General features: G+C 39.9%; 1 protein-coding gene across 1 annotated transcript in view; it reads left to right on the top strand.

Moving 5' to 3' along the window:
• Positions 1–1,176: 1,176 nt before the first annotated feature.
• Positions 1,177–12,602, top strand: part of SYTL4 (synaptotagmin like 4) — a 57,190-nt gene continuing 45,764 nt past the window's right edge. The window contains exons 1-2 of the mRNA XM_023517933.1: positions 1,177–1,278; positions 1,769–1,862. The gene's annotated coding sequence lies outside the window, so the exon portion shown is untranslated. The remainder of the gene's footprint in view (positions 1,279–1,768; positions 1,863–12,602) is intronic.

The raw sequence follows: 12,602 nt of genomic DNA, 5'->3' as shown, positions 1-12,602 counted from the left end.
GAACACATTCAGTGGGGGAAGGAAGCCACATTGCTGAAGGAGGTTGAGAAATGAACAAGAAGTGAGGGAATGAAAATTACAAATGCACTTATAGAGTACATTTTCACTAAATTTGCCCATATAAAGGAGTAGGAGAGGGACTTTGTGTGTGGGCAGAATTTTTAACCTGGTGAAAACCTGAGCATATTTAATTGCTGATGACAGATAAAAAATACTGGAGCACGTTTAATGGTTAAAGAGCAGGGGAGGGGGAGAGAAAAAGAGAGGCAGAGAGGGAGAGGAATTTACAATTACTAGATAGAGATAAACATTTTATTTCTTTTTTTAAATTAAATCCTAACTCTGTACATTAATGCATTTATAGGGTACAATGTGCTGATTTCATATACAATGTGGAATGCTTACATCAAACTGGTTAACATAACCATTACCTCACTTATGAGATGAACATTTTAAAGTCTATTGATATAAATTGCTCACATGTTTTCTAAAAGGGTTTTTAATCAACATACCCTCCTACCAGCAAATTATGAGGAAGCTTGTTTTGGTGGCCACTTTATCATCATTGTATTACTAAAAACACAAACAAAACTCTTTACCAATGAATCTCATCATTGTTCTAATTTGCTCTTTTCTCTGATTACTAGTTAGATGAATATTTTAACCAGTTGTGTCTTTGAGCGTGTATGTGTAAATTTAGTCTATGTCCTTTGCCTCAAATGTTTCTATTTTAGACACTTTTCATTTGCCACAAAGGCCAAAAGCTAAAGGATCAGAATGATACCATTATTTTACCTTCCCAAAATTATAGCTCAGACTCTTTATCTTCTTAAACGTATGAGACAAAAGAAAAAGAAAAAGTATGAGACAATTTACAACTTTTGGCTTAGCTGAATGGAAGAAGTTTGATTTTACATTCAAAGAGAGCTAACAGATGGACGTAGAGTGCAGCACGCCTAGACTTAGACCACGATTCTCAGCCCCAAGCTCCGGTTCCTAACCGGGGAGGACATTCCTCCAGTGCCTTAGGGAGTTCGCTCTCAGAGCTCCCTTTCAGGTTGCCAGGCCCCCTACTAAGGAGCCGGGAGAGCTGTGCGGCCCCTTTAAGAGTCCAGCTCCTCCCAGCTCCAGGGAAAGTTGAAGCTTTTTCCGCCTCCTGGGAGGGCGAAAAGGGCCGGCAGCCGGAGCTGGGTTGTGGTCTTCCCAGAGCTGCAGACCCGCCCTTGAATCCTGCACTGGGACGTCTCGCCCTCTCGCGGCACCTGTTGCAGGTGACAGGTAGGTCGGCAGCCAGCGGCCGCCCCCTCACCCTCGGTTCGGGGTTCTTTCTGGGCCCCCTAGCCCCTTTCTCCACTGAAGCAGCCCCCACCCTCATTTCAGGGTCCTGCTTCCTTCCCTTCCCTTTCTGTTCTCCCTGTCTTTCCTTCTCCTTAGCTGACCGCCTGTCCCGTCTCCGCAGCCCTCTTTCCGGACCGCACCCCCCAGGCTTTGACTCCCTTCTGCTTGGGGCGGTCCCTCCCCGATACTTTTCTTTCTCTGGGACCTCTTCTGGCAACTTTCCTGGCCCACTCGTCGCTAACGCGGGCTGTGCCCCTCTGGGCGTTGGCTTCTCTCTGTCTCCCCTCACGCGGAGTGCCCGGGCTTTTCCCGCCAGCCGGAGCCAGGGCCCCTCCAGAGAGCTGCCCTGGGGGCGGGAGTGGACCAAACCTCTTAACAGGCGCTGCGCCCTCCGAGACGTCCAGTCACCTTTCCTAGGTTCCTCTCACAGCTCTGAGCACTCCCACCACGTCTCTAACCTGCGCTGTCTCCGGATCTTGGACCTCAAAGCGTCAGCTTCTCTGGCCTTGGCCCATCATCCACAGGTAAAGGCTGGAGGCCAGTTGGCCTGAGTCCTGCCTCAGTGGGCTCCCTCTGTACTGGCGGTTGGGGACTGGCCTGTGTGCTCTGGAGCTGAACTGCTTACAAGCAGGCTCTGGAGATTAGCTTCTGGAAGAGGGTCCCCAGAACCCTCAGAAGGGGGGATAGAATACTTCTAGCTCCTGTGATGTTTGTAATGGAGCAGAAAAGGTGTTTCTCCAGCCCTTAACATTGAATGAGATGGGTTTTTTGGTGATGAAATCATTTGGTTAGAGTTCTGGTGTCTTGAAAAAGTGCTAAGTTTCTCATAAACCAATCTTTTCTTCCTCTGCTGTACTGGAGGATCAGAGGAGCATTCCAGAATACTGCTCTTGGTAGAGTTCACCTTTGACTTTGTACGTTTGTGGCAGAAATTAGTCTGCAGTACATCTTGGACCTATTTTTAACTGGCTTCTTTTCTACTCTTTCAGCCCCTCCCCCATAAATCCACTAATATTGAAGTATTAATGACCTAAAGTGTTCTCCTCTGCTGTAGTGAAAACAATGTTCAATGCAGAGCTGTGGCCCTGGTTCTGCTTTTTGTTTGTGTTTTTAGTACCTACTGGAAATCCTGGTAGAAGAGGATTTGGTTTGAGAGGCTCTTCTAGGTAGGACAAAGGATGAACATTTCTGGTCACACAATTTCAGGTGCCTCACTCTAGGTCAGAGCAGTGAAATGGAACTTGGAGGCCTGTTCTGGGGTAATTGGTCTGTGAGTATATGTAGCATTATGCTTGATGTTTTCTGAGATTTTCCTCTTAAAGGCTGCTATTAATAATGATTATTAGACTCTATCGAGCCAGACACTGTGATAAGTTCTTTATATCATAGTTACTCAATCCTCACAATAACTCTATGCAGTAGTTGCTGTAAATAGCATGTTCTGATGAAAAAAAGACTCTGAGAGCTTAAGTGTCTTGCCCCATACCATTGATGAAGGTTAGAGCTTCTGTTTCTATCCTGCCATACCACCTCTACTGTCTTGGATGTTAAGACCATTGACTAGTTTATGGGTGAGGATTCAGTGATTAAAAAATTCACTTTTAAGCTGAAATAGAAGTTTTGGTCTTTGACTCCACCTCAGATGCACTTTGGACCACTTATCTCACTGGTGTCTTATGCACTTCATTTCCAAAATGTGTCCAGTTGCTACTATAAGCGCACACCCCTGAGTGTACCCACATGAATGAAACCTCCTCATGGCAATTGTCCTGAACTTAGGAGAAGATTCTAGGCATATGGTGCCTGGATTTTAGGAACGTGTGCCTAACTCAACTTCATCCTCTCTTGCTGGCTAGGGGAGAAATTAGGATGTGGGAAGTGATGAGGATTTCCTAACAGCCAGGGCAGAGAGATTGAGGGTGATTGTGTGCTCGTTTTGTCATGGAATGGAAGGACTACCTTAGGTAGGAATAGTCAGGGAGAAAATGTCCTTTCTGATCCCATCTCTGGGACTTTTATCAAACTGTTCCTTTTTTTCTTCCTTTCCGAAAAGCTAACTTGCCACTATATTCTCCTCCCCAGTAATTCCTATTCATCTCTCAAGAATTAGCTCTAAAAGCACTGCCTTTGGAACAGCCTTACTGAACACATAACTTCCTTCCCCTAAGGAGAATTACTAGTTGTCCTTTATCCTAAAAGCTCTCTATTTACACCTCAGTAAAGCCTCTAACACCATTCTTAGTTGTTTTTGCACATGGGAGTTTGTAACTTCTCTAAGGCTAAGATCTGGATCTTGAAGCTCCCTTTGTCTTAAACACAAATATTAATATTTGTGCTAGAAATTGGGGATACTATGCCTTTAAGGGGCTGAGGTCTAGTGATGGTGGCATTGAAGTACAGAAGACATTTTCCTGAGGCACTTGAAATCCCATAGCTAGGAGTTGGTACTTGAATCTCACCTTACTGAGGCGTTCTCTGATAGTCATATTTAACACATTAACTGCTATGTGAGTTATATTTAACTCACACTACTTTTGAGCCTGGTGCCTCTTGAAGTTGTGTAACCTCTGCGTATTGTTTTCATTGTTAATCAGCATGTCCTCCGCCTCCAGTCACCCCACTCCAGGTGGCTGCCCGAGCGCAGCCACATATGCTGGACTGGGTTCCCTGTTTTCTGTAATTTCCAATTGTACATTTTGCCCTGAATATTTACCTGGAGGCTATTTGAACAAAATCAAAATTGATATGATAGTATGTGGTGATGTGACATTGTTGTAAATACTAGGTCCACCCAAGCTCTACTCCAGACACAACTAAATATTTGTGGAATGACAAAAGACTCAATTGTCGGAAACAAATTCAATAAGTATGTTGTGAGTCACATACAGCTCATGTGGCACACAGTGTAAAAATTGATTGTAGCACTGCATGGGTTGCATATAACTCATGCACAGAAAATAATTAAAAAAATCCAAATTTTTCATTCAATTAGAAAGGATCATTTTGTTTTTGAAGTTTTTATTCTATCTTTGTAATAAAACACCATGGCTCCAAGGAAAAAAATCTTGTTTTCAATTGTCAGTCAATATTAAACTTATGACCTCTTTTATGAACATTTGTTATGCTCCTTGCCTACCTTATTACATTTTTCTTGTTTATTCTCTGCTCCCGCCCAATAACATAAACTTCATGTGGGCAGGGATGGCTGTCTGTTGTATTTGCCAGTGGACCCCAAGACTCTGGCACATCTTAGGTACGTACTAATATTCATGAAATGAATTCATGAATGACATTACCATTCTAGGAATTTGGCACTCTCTGTTGCTCACTGGGCCTAAAAGTAAGCCTACCCAGTTTGTTGCCCTAAGGCAGGGGTCCTCAAACTTTTTAAACAGGTGGCCAGTTCACTGTCCCTCAGACTGTTGGAGGGCCAAACTGTGGGCCCTGGGATGAGTTGGCTGCTAAGCAGGACAGGCAGCAGCGGCAAAAACACCTGGCGGGCTGGATAAATGTCCTAGGCAGGCCGTAGTTTGAGCATGCCTGCCCTAAGGTGTAACGTGTAATTGTTGCCAGGTTCAGTTCTTCCACAGCTTTCCTTTTGCAGAGTTTTGCTTGGAAATTGCATTCTTCATGACAACATTGACCGAGTTGGAAGTGTTTCCTCTCTGTTTTTTAAAGTATGGATTTCTGGATGGAAACTTCTAAGGTTTAAAATTGAGAATGTAAAGATGCTGTGCTTCTTGTTGGTAGGAAGGGGGGTTGCACTAGGAGGAGGGGATGCAGATTGTCAGATATGTTGAGACTTTCCAGGCATTTGTCAATCTCAGTAAGAGGCTGGAGAAAGTTACTGTGTAATGGAGAAGTGAACAGTTCAGAATAAAAGATGCCACAAATTAGACATTTGGCCTCATGTCCCTGTTAGCCTTTTAGGGGTAAGGTGATTATTGGATAATGAACTTTATGGAAGAAACGCTGAGTGCTACTTGTGTAGTACTTGACTAGTTTTACACTAAGAGGATTATGCAGTGTGAAAAAACCACTACACAACATAAGAGATAAAAATGCTATTCTGTTTAAGTATGTTTTGAAATGTTCAGGAAAGAAAAAAGGCCAGAATCTCTTTAAAGACAGACTTATAAGGAGTTGGGCCCTTGATAAAGGGGGGGGTCAATATGTGATTCTCACAATTAATGTATGTTAACATCTTTAAAACTTAAGTTTGTACAAAAACTGCCCAATCTCTTCTTCTACTAAATTTGTTTCCCTTACCTTGAACATTGGAGTGACCCAGGGCTCAGTCTGTGGACTTTTCTCCATCTAAAATTTTCCTAGAGGCTCTCATCCAGCTCCATGGCTTTAAGTAACACTAATAATTCCCAAATTTATGTCTCTACCCAGGCCTTTGTTTTAAGCTGCAGCCTTATACATTCAGTGATCTATTTGACATCTCTACTTGTCTATCCGGTAGACATTGCAAATGTAACATGGCCAGAACAGTACACCTGATTGCCCTCACATCCCTACCCACTTCCCTCGGCCGCTCCTCTCTCAGTGTAATGGGGCCGTCATCCATTCAGTTGCTCAAATCAAGAACATAAGATTACCCTTGATTCTTTTCTTTCTCTCCCCTCCTTTCCCCTGCCCACATTCAATTCATTAGGAAGTCGGGCTGACCTGATCTTCAAACTGTATCATACATTCTGCCACATGTTTCCAACTCCTGGATATCACCTTAGTCTAAGCTACCACAAGGCTGCAGTGAACATTTCTTGTACAATGCTCAAGTATATAGAAGCACACAAGTAATTCTGTAGGATAGCTTTCTAGTGGGAGAATTGTGAGGTTAAGAGACATGCACATTTAAAAAATTAAAATAGACGTCACCAAAGTGACATCCAAGGTGGTTTAGAATTTCCCCACTGAGAATGCTTTTACTCATGCTCTTGTTGAGCATGAAGAGTCTTTAATTTGTGCCAATCCGATAGGTGGAAAATAGTATCTAACTGATTTAACTTGGCATTTGGCATTTCTCTGATCAGTAGAGAGGCTGAGCATGTGTGTTAGCTATTTGTATTTCTTCTGAAACTTGCTCCTTTATATCATTTGCACATTTTTCTTTGGGTTATATTTATTTCTTTGGGATATTTGCCCATTGCCTATTATATAGTATATGGGTTTTTTCTTCTCTAGTCTGTCATATGTCATAACTTTCCCTTGTAATCAGATAAAACACACCATAAAACATTTAAAAACATGTTCATTAGATTTTGCCAATTAGGAGGTCAATGATGACATCAGTTCAGCGGGAGGAGAGAAGGCAGATTGTAGAGGGTTAGGGAGTGAGGACTGATAAAATACATGGTGCACATATTGAGGAAGCTTAGCTATGATGGGCAAAAGAGAGTGTGTCTAATAGGCACTAGGGCAAAGGGTACAAGAAGAGCCCACACTTTTGTTTTATTTTAAACCTAGGAAATAGACAAGTCCATTTATGTGTAGATGACATAGAACTTGATGATGCAAGGTCTCCAAGGAAGCTGGAGGGTAGGAGTACTGGAGTAAAAAGGCAGGGGGAAAGCCTGGCCTTAGAGAAAAAATGGTAGCTCTTCCATTAAGAGTGGAGAATTGTTGTAGTTGTGGAGAAAGAAGGAGCTGTAGAGGGACAGGATTTTGAGGGAGGTCCCTCTGAAGAGTGTATGAAGGGTTGCCTAGAGAGGGAAGGGTGGTAAACGGTTGGAATAGTGGTGGAGAGGGATGAAAAGAAGAGCTCTTTAGGTGCATATAATGCCGTATGTTATAAATATATATAATTTGTGTCAATTATACTTTCATAAAACTGGAATAAAATAAAATGAACAAGGAAAAGGCTTGGATAACTTGAATTTGTTTTTGTCTCAAGTCACAGAACCCTCTATCCATTCTCTCAGGCAGCCCTCATCAGCACAGGTATAAAAATAGAGCGTGACAAGTCTAATTTAAGGAATTTTTCTGGTGGCTGTTATAGAAATACAAGAGGACAGGAGATTGGATGGTACTGACAGAATAATAGTTGAAATTATGGGCCACCGTGGCTTTCATATCTGTGACTATCTAAAACCAGGCGTGTCTAACTGTTTTTATTCTCTGATGCACACTGGGAGAAGAGTTGTCTTGGGATACACATTAAACACACAAATACTAATAAAAGCTGATTAACAATAACAACAAAAAGGTCCATGGATACTGTTCATGATATCCAACACCACAGATAAAAAAGTCTTCACAAAATCAGCATGTGGCTTACGGGGCACAGGTTGGACACCTCTGATCTAAACCTGTCTTGAACTTCAGTAATATTTAAGAGATGGAAAATTTCCATGACACCTATACTGTTTCTTGTTTGTAGCTGTATCAGTTCAGGCACCAGAATCCCTTTGGTACTGGTGTCTTTGAACTATTGACAGCAACTTTTCAGAAAGCATGCTTTGATTTACTGAGGGCTTACAATGTGCCAGGATCCTACAAAAGGATCCATCTATCTATCCATCTATCCATCCAGCTAGATGCCTGAGATATAGTGCCGAAGAAAATAGACAATGGCCTTTTTCTCACATAGGTAATGTCAGCTGGGGAAGCATGTGTTAAAAAATGTATCACATGATTATTTAATTGAAATTGTGATAAGTTCTGTGATGTTTAGTTTTTAGAAATCAAATTGTCACATTGCTTTCTAATAGGTTTTTACCAATTTATACTTACCAACAAAATATGAGTTCTCTTATATCCTTCTTTAAAAAAACCTGAATATTATCTTTCTAAAATTTTGCTGAAGCAATACACAGACATAAAAAATCCTTTATTACCAGTAAGAGTGAACTTTTTCTTTTTGATGTCTATTGGCCATTTGATTTTCCTTCTTTAAGAATTGTTCATATTCTCTGTTGGATACTTGTTTCTCCTTATTTTTAGTAGATTCCTTTCTCCGTGTTTGAAACAATTAGCTGTACTTCTCTCTTTACTCTCTTAGCTCTGGAAATCCTAATATATTTTCCCCCAGTCTCTATGGCCATTCCTTTTTGATCTCCTTTGAGCTTCTTTCTTATGTAGTTCAGAAGTGTTGGTGTGTTCAGGGATATGACTATATTTTTATTACATGACACAATAAAAAGTAACATATACGTCTTCTGTTCCTCCTTATTCCATTCTCCGGAAAAAATAATGTTAAATTTGTATTTCTTTCAAAACATTTTTATATGCTTGTATAAAATATTTACATTCATCAATCTAATCTATATACATTTATATGTAAAAAATGAAAAATATATGATTTACAATGTATTTTTTTACTTAATATATTGTGGAAAGCTTTCAGTGTGATCAGTATATATCAAACTAAAGTACCTCTTTTTAAAAATTAATTTTTCCTCCCCTTTCCCCTTTTCCCTTTGGCCTTTCCCCTTTCCCCCACCCCCTTTCCCCTTTCCTTTCCTTTCCTTGTTTCCTTCTTTCTTGTAGAGATAGGGTTCTCCTTCTGTTGACCAGGCTGGTATCAAAGTCCTGGCCTCAAAGCAGTCCTCCTGCCTTGCCCTCCCTAAATGTTGCAATTATAGGTGTGAACCACTGGGCCTGGCCATACTGCCTCTTTTCATAGCTACACAATATTCTATAATATGTACGTACTATGATGTAACTATTCAGTTTCCTGTTAATAGATGCTTACATTCTTTAATATTTTTTGTTTCCAATGTATTTGTGAATTTACTTGAATATTGTAGGATAAGTTTCAAAATGGAATGGCTCCATGAAAAAGTGGTTGCTAGTACTAAACATTGAGAGAAGTCTGGGAAGAGAAAGACCAAGAACTGTCCATTGGATTTAGAATATTTTTGGTGACCTTTTCAGGGAGTGTAGGGTGAAAAGCTAAAAATATGGTGGGTTGAGAACTGACTGGGGAGATAAGAAAGTGAAGTCAGTGAATATGTACATTTCCTTAGAGAAATTTGGCTCTAAAGAGTGGAGAAAGTGTGATAGCAGGGGAGGGGTGGAGAACCTAGGAATTTGTTTTAATATAAGATAAAGACTTAGTATCTTTTTTAAAATTTTAATAATAGATTTTAATTATGTTAATATTATATTTAACTAGACACATCCAAAATATAATTTAATTTTTATTAAATCATAAACACACACAAAAAAAATCATAAACACATAGGTCATGTGTACATTAATGCATTTATGGGGTAAAATGTGCTGATTTCATATAGAATTAGGAACGCTTATGTCACACTGTCTAATATATACCTCATCTCGTTTACTTAATTATTGTGTTAAGACATACTCTATGCTAATAGATCTGACATATACCCTTGCATTATGTACCACCATTCACCCTCCCTCGATCTGACCTCCCCTTGCCCCTCCCATCCCCTCCAGGGCCTTAGTATCTTTGAAGGCTGATAGGAAGGAAGGGATAATTGATAGAGAAGAGTTTTTACAGGGCAAAGTCCTTATGCCAGATGGGAGGGGATCCAGAATGAGGTAGAGGATTATCTTGAATAGGTATAGATGAAAATAGGTTTATAGATTTGGCAATGGGAATGTGTCTGATGGCATTTATATTTCTCTGTGGTGAAAAAGATAAGGCCAAGAGGGTGGATACAGTGGCTCACATCTGTAATCCTCCCACTCTGGGAGGCTGAAGCAGGTGGATTGCTTGAGCTCAGGAGTTTGAGCCCAGCCTGAGCCAAAGCGACACCACCATCTCTAAAAATATAGGCAAGTGTTGTGGTGGGTGCCTGTAGTACCATCTCAGGAGGCTGAGGCAAAAGAGGATCACTTGAGTCCAAGAGTTTGAGGTTGCTGTGAGCTGTGATGCTACAGCACTCTACTGAGGGTGATCAAGTGACACTCTGTCTCAAAAAACAAACAAACAAATAAACAAAAAACAACAAGGAAAGGCCAGCCTCTTAGAGCAGGGTTTGAGATGGAACAAGGTTTGGGTTAGATATTGAAGGTGCCTGAGGAAGGTTTGAAATAGTTATTGTGGACAACAGGAGAGCAGGTTAGGGAAGCATAGTTGCAGTGCCAGGCAGTGTTGCGGTGAGCTTGGTGACCAAGAATTCATATGGGTAATAATCTACCAGACTATGATTTTTTCCTCCAATAGATCTCAAGAGTATGCCTACATGGGGATGTACAACAGTTGGGCTCAGAAGGATTATGTTTTTATCAGATCTTTGCAATGAAATCATTGGTTATTGAGGATATTGACAAGAGGGCAATTGAAGCAATAGAATCTAACCTATCTAGGAGGGGAAGTGAAAATAGGAAGGAGCTGAACAGGTAAAAGTAGAAGGGTCTATGGAAGACTGACCCCTCAAGATGTCTGAGAATAGGTGTGGGGCTAGGGGAGGTCATTGAGTGAATAGGCTAGAAGGACAGAGGATTATAGTCAGAGGGGAGTATTGAATCATTCATATTAAACGCCTTGAGTGTGGCTGAATACAGTGTAGGGTATTCTTGATGCCAGCTCATTCATTCACAAGTATTTACTGTATGCATATTATAGGCCAGGCAGTGCTCTAGGTACTGAATGTACAGAAATGAACAAAAAAATTCCCTTCTCTCATTCAGCTTACAATCTAGTGGGGGGGAATATTCATTTTTATAAAATAAAATAGCATCCTTATGCAATGTTGTACATGTATAATCCTGGTAGAACTACTGATAACACCAGGATCAAATATAATCAAATATTTACATATTTGATGGGCTAAGAAGGTCCATCTAGACATTTTAAGTACCTTGCCTTATCTTAAATTATATTAGCTGAATTATGAAAAGTCATACCTATGCCCTTCTTATAAATTTTTAGGGTACTTTTATGTACTATGTCAGTATTAAAGATAAACATATATACTAATCTAATTTGAACATTTTAGGGGTTTTAATTTTTTATACTTTTAAAAAATATTAGGACATTGCTTCTAGCTGTAGAGCAGATGTTGACAATATATGTACTAATCTTGCTCTAGGGATTTGTTGTAATGTGTAAAGTAATTATGGTTAAGCAGTTTAGGAGGGAAAGAGGGCTTGCAGTAAGTTAATATTTTACGGGTATTTGATATTATTTTAAAATGTATATCTACCTTTTTGTGTACATATGCTTATGTGTATATTTATTCATATTTTATGTGAAAGAAATTAGCATTTAACATCTAGCCTTAAATAGCACTTTAAAATTATCTGGCACATATACAGTTCAATTTAAGTTCAACTACAGGTTATGTGATTGTTTTAAGGTTTCTGTGGCCATAGCTAGATCACAGCATCCCTAAAATTAAAAAGAAACCAAATGCATGAAATCACAGTTATGTGTGAATGTGGGCTGGATTAGTCATAAACCATCATGATTTTTCATTTAAGGGGACCGTGTGGGTGATTTTTAGGTGACGTGGCCTACAAGAAAGAATCAGATTCTGGTTAGAGTTCAGTTTAGAAATCCTCACCATCTGTGACCCTGGCAGGAGAAGAGGGTCTTCCATGCAGGGGTGCTGCTTTATCAAAGCTTGTTGATTAAAGAAAGATTGATGGTGTTCTACCTGTGATGAGGCTTATTGAAAAATAACAATGTGTCCACTTTCACCAGATTTTGCAAAAAATTATTCATATGAATGACCTGGATTTTAAAACATTCTACCTTGGTTGGGGATTTTAGATCTTCTTAAGTTCTTGGGCTATTAAGGAAAGGGACTTTGGTAAACTGGCCATCCTTTACCCATCAACCTTATGGGGCTCTTGTGAGCCTGCTGGGCTCATGTGAGAGGAAACTTCAAGTGTAGGTTTAGAAATCTGGAATGCTAAATGGGATTTGTCTGAATATATGGATTTCCTTTGTTACCAGGTGGGGTATTTAGACATATAGTCTTGTTTTTATGATAGTTTATACTTTCTTCTGTGTAACACATTTATGGAGATCTGCCTTCTAGGATTGGTGGTAGGTTTAAGGCACTTCCTAGAGTTGCTTAAAAGCAGGGGGAAATGTGTGAAATTATGAAAATAAGACCAAATTTTTATGTATCCCAAACAACCACTCTGATGGAGAAATGTATATATAGTATTATGATATCCAGCTTCCCTCTGGGACTTACTTTGGAGAAGTATATTATTTTAAGTGACAATTTCTTCAAGCCATTTATAAACAGATTTGATGGTATTGAAAAGTATCTATGTAGATACCATCTGAAGGAAATTATCCCCACATATGGTTCTTTTTTTTTTTTTTT

Source organism: Otolemur garnettii, unplaced genomic scaffold (genome assembly GCF_000181295.1).
Source record: "Otolemur garnettii isolate 467f Iridium unplaced genomic scaffold, OtoGar3 scaffold00125, whole genome shotgun sequence".
Lineage (NCBI taxonomy): Eukaryota > Metazoa > Chordata > Mammalia > Primates > Galagidae > Otolemur > Otolemur garnettii.
This window is presented reverse-complemented; position numbering and strand designations above follow the sequence as displayed.